Source organism: Mytilus galloprovincialis, chromosome 3 (genome assembly GCF_965363235.1).
Source record: "Mytilus galloprovincialis chromosome 3, xbMytGall1.hap1.1, whole genome shotgun sequence".
Classification (NCBI taxonomy): Eukaryota; Metazoa; Mollusca; class Bivalvia; order Mytilida; family Mytilidae; genus Mytilus; species Mytilus galloprovincialis.
The window spans coordinates 35,233,672-35,242,944 of NC_134840.1; the positions used below are offsets into that span (position 1 = coordinate 35,233,672).

General features: G+C 31.2%; 1 long non-coding RNA gene across 1 annotated transcript; it reads left to right on the top strand.

Moving 5' to 3' along the window:
* Window positions 1-1,669: 1,669 nt before the first annotated feature.
* Window positions 1,670-4,591, top strand: LOC143066399 (uncharacterized). Its single transcript, XR_012975599.1, has 3 exons — window positions 1,670-1,768; window positions 2,550-2,593; window positions 3,014-4,591. It is a non-coding gene; the product is annotated as an uncharacterized LOC143066399 (long non-coding RNA).
* Window positions 4,592-9,273: the final 4,682 nt, after the last annotated feature.

Consider the following 9,273-nt stretch of genomic DNA (forward strand, 5'->3'; position numbering starts at 1 on the left):
TTAAATTTTTTTTTTTAACATATACAAAATTTATTTCTCTTAACCGGGTGACAACCCTCTATCACAATCAAACATTATGAAAAACGATTAGCAACTAACGGTTACTACATACGACTTCAACTTTGGACAAAATCCATGCCGCATAGCATGCCATTAAAACGCCTCAACTTAACAAATGTTAAACAATTTTTTCTAGAAAAATTACGTTTTTTTTTTTTATGTAACAAACTATAATCGAAAAACAAATGTAACACACAGCTTTAGACGCTAACCGCTGTAATACAGGTTCCCGACTAGGGATAGACAAATCTATAACAAGGTTGAGCTAGAAATGATTGGGATCATTGCCCAAACCACCGAAACCAGGGGACAGTGATACAATAACACAGCACAGGATTAAACTGTACAAAACAATAGCAAAACAAAATGTACAAATAAGATATAACTATAGACAACAACTGACATTAAACTTATATTATATAAAATAGCTATTATTTAACTAAAAAAAAATAAAGCAAGAGCTTGATGGCCGTGAAAAAGTAATTGAGAAACTTCATTGTAGAGAATGCATAAAAGTTATTAAATATTACTTGATTTCTTTATCAGAGTGTCCTGCTGGGACTTTTGGAGAAAATTGTAAAGAGATTTGTGCACCTAACTTCTATGGTGTTTCGTGTATTTTTGCCTGTAATTGTATATTTGGCGAAAGGTGAGAAACTACTTTGCTTTTAAAAAACGATTCTTATAGCAAGTGTACATTAATTATGATTATTCTTCCCTTAAATGTTTTTTCAAAGTTAAAATGATAACATTTAACATACGTTTAAAACAATCTTTAGTTAAAGCACAGAAAAATAGTTCCGTATGATTACGTCCAATATCGATTTTTCTCCAACAAACTTAATGTTACATATCTCTATATCACATGGAACAACTTGTAAAAAATGGAATCTGATAAAAAAAAAAAGAGAGATAAAAAAAGTAAGTTGGACTCATATTTATAGCAGATATGTAGAGACTTTAACGTCTGATTAAAAGATCTAGTTTGGTTAAGTGTAGCGACTTGAGGAAAACATTATTTCACCTTAAAATGCCTGGGGTTTTTTCTGGGATATCAGAATATTCATTATAATGATTATTATGTCCATTTACAATACTTGCGATATTTATGTTTTCATAGATGTGACAAAGTCAGTGGATGTATTTCTATTCAACCACAGGGTAAGTTTACGTTTCTCTTGATCCTTTGATTTTATTATATCCCATTATCTATTCCGTTTTTTCTTAACTTTTTTAAACGTTCAATCCAAAAGCAAATATCTTTTTTATTGTTGGTATGCATCGCCCTGTTATCTTTGAATCTTGAACTCCGAGTATGGTACTTCAGTGTTGTACTATAGTTTATATAGTATTCCTCATAACTATGTTAAAAAGCTTATATAGTGTTTTAATATAGAAAAACGTATTCAAAGTTATAACAAACAAACAATTTTGATATAAGATAAAGCACGTAAAATAACCTTATTCTGTGTTGATATAATTCTGTTTGCAGCACTTCGCATACGTTTTCAAAAGTCTTTAAAAGTATAATAGATTGGGACATTTTACCAATCTTTCAAAGACACTTCGTACACATCCTTCCATGAACTATTCTATTTTGTTTAGAGTGCCAGAGTGGAAAATACCTAGCCAATTGCAGCGATGAATGCCAGAGTAACTTTCAAGATATAAGATGTCAGTCTAATTGCAACTGTACCTCAAAAGATTCGTAAGTATCACTAATTTATAATATATGTATAACTTATTTTATTAAGTTTGATGTAGAAAAAATCTACAAAAAGTAAAATTACAAAAATTCTAAACACCGAGGAAAATTCAAAACAGGTGAGTCCCTATTTAAAAGGCAAAATCAAAAGCTCAAACACATCAAACAAATGGATAAAAACTGTCATATTCACAATTCAAACTTTTGAAACAGTATTGTCAAAAATGAGTTGGGCTTCATTTAGATTTTAAACTGACAGATTCAAATGCTTCAGACAATGCATTCTGTAAAGACTTTTCATGGAAACGTTAAAATTGTTTAAATGTCTACCTAACTTCAAAGAAAATTCAAAACGGAAAGTCCTTTACTTAATACCAAAATCAAAGCCCAAATACATACAACGAATAAAAAAAAACTTGTCATATTCCTAACTTGGTTAAAAGCAGTAATTCGCGAAATGAAGTTTTTACTTAGCTTCTTAGGTTTTATTAGATTAATAAGTGTTAATTTTCTAACGTTTTATATGTTCTTTCAAACTACTGACCTTTAGTGAACATGGAGCAGAGTAAGATAATTCTAGAACTACGAACGCATGGAAGTCGGTCCTATACATTTTTTTTATCACATTAATATTCCCAAAACATGCTGTACATTTTTTTCATACACATATGGCTGAAAAATTTATCCCATTGTTATTTTGAGTTCAAGGTTTTTGAATTCAAATAAAGTAAATAAACTATTTCGTCAGATTAGTAAATAAAGCTCAATTTATAATGTGTTTCAGTTGTGAAAAGGTTCAAGCTTGTTTTAGCAAGGAGAAAATTTCAGGTATGGAAACAAAATATTTAGAACGGTTGCGTGAACTAAATGCTTTTTTAAAATTGAAACATACAGGATGCCATTGCTGCTTAAACAGAAGTTTTTAAAAGAAATATAAAATGTTATCCCTTGACGGATTGTGGAAAATAGTCAATTATCATTGATTATTAAAGATAATATGATTATGGAAAATTACAAAACATTATAAATATTTTAAAGGAAAACCTGAGCATATTCTATTTTTTTAGATGTTCCAGAGTTGTTCTATTTAATTCAGCAAATTATAGTGAGACAAATCATTTCTGAAAAATTAGCATTTCATACACACAAAAGACAAAAAAAAATCAGTAGAGCTCGAATCTAAATGTTTGGAAACTATAAAATATCTGTGCACAAAAATTATATTTATCCTCATGGCGTATTTTCCAGACATGGTTAATATATTGACGATTGGAATTGGAAGTGGAGTCCTTGTACTATCATTAATTATTGTTACAAAGTGCTTAAAATTAAAGATGGCAAAGAAAGTTGACAGACGAAGCATACATTCAATATTATACGACACGGCAGAGGGCTCATCCGAATATATTGTTATGGACAACAACGAAAGACACCAATATTATTCATGTACAAGTAATGCAAACATAAATATGGTACCACATGCTGAATGCTCTTTATATGATGTCATAGATGATACTGCGATACATACAAATAACCTTAACTTTAAGATACAAATTCCAGTAAATGAATATCAGAATACGTCTACACTAAGTGAGATGTCACACCAAAGTCTGTCAAAGGAAAGACAAGGCCATCAGCATGTGTATGACACCCCAGACAATGATGTAAATGACATACATCAACGCGATAGATTGAATGATATCCAGCGCCCTAATCAAGTCCAACCTCCTAATGGAAATGGCGCGTATTCATTACAGAGGTCGCATCGTGGTCTCTACAGCTTCAAGTTTTTGTAAACATTTATTGTTATCACATAAGCAACACGACGGGTGCCACATGTGAAGCAGGATCTGCTTACCCTTCCGGAGCACCTGAGATCACCCCTAGTTTTTGGTGGGGTTCGCGTTGTTTATTTTTTAGTTTTCTATGTTGTGGCATGTGTACTATTGTTTGTCTGTTTGTCTTTTTAATTTTTAGCCATGGCGTTGTCAGTTTATTTTGATTTATGAGTTTGATTGTCCCTTTGGTATCTTTCGTCTCTATTTTATTGCTAGTTTGTTGTTCCATTGAAACATACAAAACATCCTTTTTATACTGCAACTAGTTGTGTTTATTTCTTAAATATAGTGAAACAGCTATATTTTGTACAATATCAATATCATCATGGAACACTTTTTCCACAGTCAGGGGTTCATTAAGGGATGATAATAAATTTGAAATCTATGTTACAATTTAGATAGCTATTTATTTATTTAAGTTGCAGTATAAAAACAATATTAGGTCAATGTCAGAAAAATATCATTTTTTTTTTGTACTCGGCGCAAAACTTGCGAAAGGCTCGGTAGAACCTCGCCTTTCCCCAGTTTTTCAGGTTCATACAAAAAATATGGCCTAATATTGTATATTTACAAGAATTTTCCTTTTATTATTGCGAAAATCCTTAAAAATAAATGTCACATTATTTTCACCTTTCAAACCGTAAATATGCCGAGATAATAACCAGTGCTGTAAGAGAGTTAGAGTTTTTGGTACCCCCTGCAACATATACTGTACTATTTCATTGTGTATTGTCCGACCGATAACCTCCTTCTGTCTTGTCGGAAGTAACACTGAACTTGAAAACAAAATAAATAATTAGAACAAACTGTCTCCTACTGTCAAAAATCCATAACACATTACATTGGTGAAAAAGAAATTGAGAACAATTGTTGTGTTTTAACCAACAATTAATATTTGAAGTGGGAAATATCAGTTGAAATTATATAAGCTATGTACATACACATATATATATATACTAGTCATTAAAAAATTATGATTGTTTTAAGACAAGGTTTAATCAAAATTGAATTGAGAAGTTGTGTGCCAAACACGTTTAATTACTGCATATTTTTCTTTGTTGACTTAATACCAATTTTGTAATTAAAGTTTGAAATGGTACTATATATGTGTCCTTTATCTGCCTTCTTTCTTGCTTTTAGTTTGTCACCCGGATTTTTGTTTTTTTTTATCGATTTATGAGTTTCGAACAGCAGTATACTACTGTTGCTATATTAAATGATGTTAACGACGTCCGATGTTTTAATTTGGATCCTCAAGGCTCTTCAACTTCGTACTTGTTTGGCTTTATAACAATTTTGATATGAGCGTCACTGGTGAGTCTTATGTAGACGAAAAGCGCGTCTGGCGTACTAAATTATAATCCTGGTACTTTTGATGACTATATAGCCATTCTTCCCCCATGAACAGCGGTATACTACTGTTGCCTTTATTTAATGATGTTAACGACGTCCGGTGATTTAATTTTGGATCCTTAATGCTCTTCAACTTTGTACTTGTTTGGCTTTATAACTATTTTGATATGAGCGTCACTGATGAGTCTTATGTAGACGAAACGCGCGTCTGGCGTACTAAATTATAATTCTGGTACTTTTGATAACTATATAGTCATTCTTCTCCCATGCCAGTTTTCACCCGGGGTAAAAACTGGCATGAGCCAATTCTTCCCAAGGGGAAAGGAGTAGGTCCGGTAAGGATCAATTTTGGCCTCAAATTTCAAGTTCATCTGACGAATGAATTCGACCTCTTTTTAAACACTTAAGTGTCTATTTCATTTGAATCAATTAGTTTATGTGAAAGATTTTAACTGATTTAGTCATTGAAAACGACCCGATTCAAGCTCAAATATGAAAAATCTACCAAATATGTCGAAAAATGTCACTTTTTAGATAGTTTTTGTCAAAAATGAAAGTGGCCGCATCCGTGTTCATCCAAAATCTTTATATATGTTATGTATTATCATAAAATACAACTTACATTTCAATATTAAGGATGAACACGAATGCGGCCACTTTCGTTTTACATGAAAACCGTCTAAAATTTAGCCAAAATGATAGAATTGTGAAGATTTCAGTAATTTAGCGTGACTTAATGGTGATAGTACTCGATATATGTGCATTGTATTGCCAAAAACAACCAATACTTATGTAGCAGAAGCATTCGTCTGTCCAATATATATTTAAAAGTTTACATTTCAACAATTTTGTAAAACTGCTATATTTTGGGGCCAAAAAGTGGTCTTACCGGACCTACTCCTTTTGTATCATTGCCATTCTTCCCCCGCGGAAATTTGGCAATACGTATACATATAGTAATTTTTTCGCCATGCCAGTCTTTCTCCCATATTAAAGATTACACTATATATAAACAAGTCCGAAAATCAAACCCAACAGAGAAAAAGTAGATGTTCATGCTGACAAATACTATTTTGTAAAATTAAATTTACACAAGTCTGTTTACATGTTCGTCATTCTGTCTATGTGTCCACTAGTTTTTATTCATTTTCACCAGTCTTTTTTGTAGTCCCTTAGTCTGTCTACATTCTCAAACAGAATAGAAAGAGGGAGGTTTAGCATGCCACAAAACCAGGTTCAACCCACCATTTTTTTCTTTAAAAAATGTCCTGTACCAAGTCAGGAATATGGTCATTGTTATTTTAAAGTTTGTTTCTGCGTTTGTTACATTTTAACATTGTGTTTTTTTTTTGTGTTATTTGTTTCCTCTTATATTTGAGTGTGGATTTACATTATTATAAGACGTGTCACGGTACTTTTCTATCCCAAGTTCATATATTTAGTTTTGATGTTATATTTGTTATTCTCATCAGATTTTGTATAATGCTTAGTTCGTTTCTGTGTGTGTAACATTTTAATGTTGTGTCGTCATTCTCTTATATTTAATGAGTTTCCCTCGGTTTTGGTTTGTGACCCGGATTTGGGTTTTTTTCTATCGAAATATGAGTTTTGAACATCGGTATACTACTGTTGCCTTTATTTATTATGACTTCCAATGAGAATAGTTATCAAAGGTACCAGGATTATAATATAGTACGCCAGACGCGCATTTCGTCTACATAAGACTCATCAGTGATGCTCATATCAAAATATTTATAAAGCCAAACAAGTACAAAGTTGAAGAGCATTGACGATCCAAAATTCCAAAAAGTTGTGCCAAATACGGCTTAGGTAATCTATGCCTGGGATAAGAAAATCCTTAGTTTTTCGTAAAATTCAATGTTTAGTAAACAGGAAATTTATAAAAATGACCACATTATTGATATTCATGTCAACACCTAAATGTTGACTACTGGGCTGGTGATACCCTCGGGGACGAAACTTCCACCAGCAGTGGCATCGACCCAGTGGTGTAAATAGTTATCAAAGGTATAAGGATTATAATTTAGTACGCGCGTTTCGTCTACATAAGACTCATCAGTGACGCTCATATCAAAATATTTATAAAGCCAAACAAGTACAAAGTTGAAGAGCATTGACGATCCAAAATTCCAAAAAGTTGTGCTAAATACGGCTAAGGTAATCTATGCCTGGAGAGAACTCTCCACAAGAGACCAAACGACACAGAAATTAACAATTATAGGCCTAACTTGATAGCTTAGTTGACATCCCTCAAAAAATGCAATTTCAAAAGATTGGCTACAATGTCTTAAGCTAGATCAGAGAATTCCACGAGAATTATAGTCAATGTAAAAAGACAATGCTTGTTAATAAGTGGTAATTATATTGACATTTCTTTTTTGTCAAATAAGTAAAAATAAACATTGTGAAACCGATTGATATAAATGTATGGTTAAATGTATTACCATTACAGACAGAATTTCATTTGAAACCATTGTACATGTAGAACTTTATTTTTTACTATTCAGGAGAAAATAAATTGAAGATGTATCGATGGAAACTTTTACAGAGTATTTTACCTACTTAAACGTTATTGTTCAGATGGAAGGAAACAGACAATGATTTATGTAACAAATGCTTTACTGAAGTAGATTATCAACATTATTTTATGTCATGTTCTTTTTTAAACATTTTTGGAGAAAAAATCAAAATGTATTGCAAAAAGTAAATATAGAAAAACCTATCACATTGAAAGATATTGTTTTTGGCTATAAAATATCTGATAAATATTACTTTGGCTTAAACTATCTTATTTCTATTATTGGGTTTTCAATTTATAAATCCTACTATGTATTTGATCAGAAAAAATTGAAAAGTATTGATGTGTTTTGTCTATTCATTAGAGAATTTACAAAACGAATGTATTATTCAAAGAATTAAGAAAAAGATACATGTTTAGTTAATGTAAAGAGACATTTATTTAATTGATATTTAATATATTAATATAATAGAATTAAAACTTATATTTATTCTTCACAAGGAAATTGTACTTGTTGAAGACAATGTAACAAGTAACTGATGGTAATAAAGATATTTTAAAAAGAAAAAAAAAACAATTATAAGTCACTGTTCGACCTTTAACAATGAGCAAACCCATAGTCAGCTATGAAAGGCACCGAAATGACAAGTGTAAAACAATTCAAACGAAAAAAATTAGGGCCTAATTTATGTACAAAAAAGTGAACGAAAAGCAAATATGTAACACATCAACAAACGACATCCATTGAATTACAGGCTCCTGACTTATTACATGCATGTACATACAGAATGTGGCGGGGTTAAACATGTTAGCGGTATTCCAACCCTCCCTTAACCTGGGACAGTGGTGTAACAGTACAAGATAAGAACGAACTACAGAAATCAGTTGAAAAAGGCTTCATGAGAAGAATACAAATAGAAAAACATCTAAAAAAGGCGGCTACTTGTTTATTCCAACAACAACAAAAAACACTAAGTACAGATCTGAGAGTATTTGCAGTTACTAGGATATTTCGAGCTTTACACATTTCATTTTTTATCCACTTATATTTGATATTTATAGCTATAATTCGCTCTTTGGTTTTTAAATCATTTTGATGCTTTGAACACACAAAACCTGCGTTTATACATTTTACAGTGATAAATTGTACATCATAAGGTAAATGGAAGCACTCCACTTCAAATTAAAAACCAATTGTTCAGAGAACAATTGAAGGTCTTTCCACCAAAAACACTGTATTTCAATATGAAAGTTATAAAATTAAGTTTAAAATGTCATTTCAATCGTCAAATGATAGCTTATTGTATACTGACTCCAAAAATATATGGTTTCTATACAATATTTTTTAATAAGGGATTTAATTTGTTACTTCCTGTTTGAAAAATGTTACTACCGATAATATTTACTTGACACTGATTCCAAAAATATCTGGTTCTATATACTTTTATATTAATAAAGTACAAAAAAAAAGCTATTTCCGGTTTACACAAGTTCACTTCCGGTTGTTTTTTTTTTCAAGGTTTCATGGTTTGATACCTTTTGCCAAAAGTATCATGGCTTTATCATGTATATATATGAGGTAAAAGCAAAGGTCAAAATCTAGAACGTCAAATTTAAACTATGACCTTGAGATCAATTTCAATGTCATAAACCAAGGACCTCAAATCAAAAGACCAAAGGTCTTAATATATTTGGTTAATGAGTTATATATCCATACGCGTATTTCTAAATTTTTAAAAGAGGTGAGAAAACTCCCTTTTACGTTCAACGTACCCTTA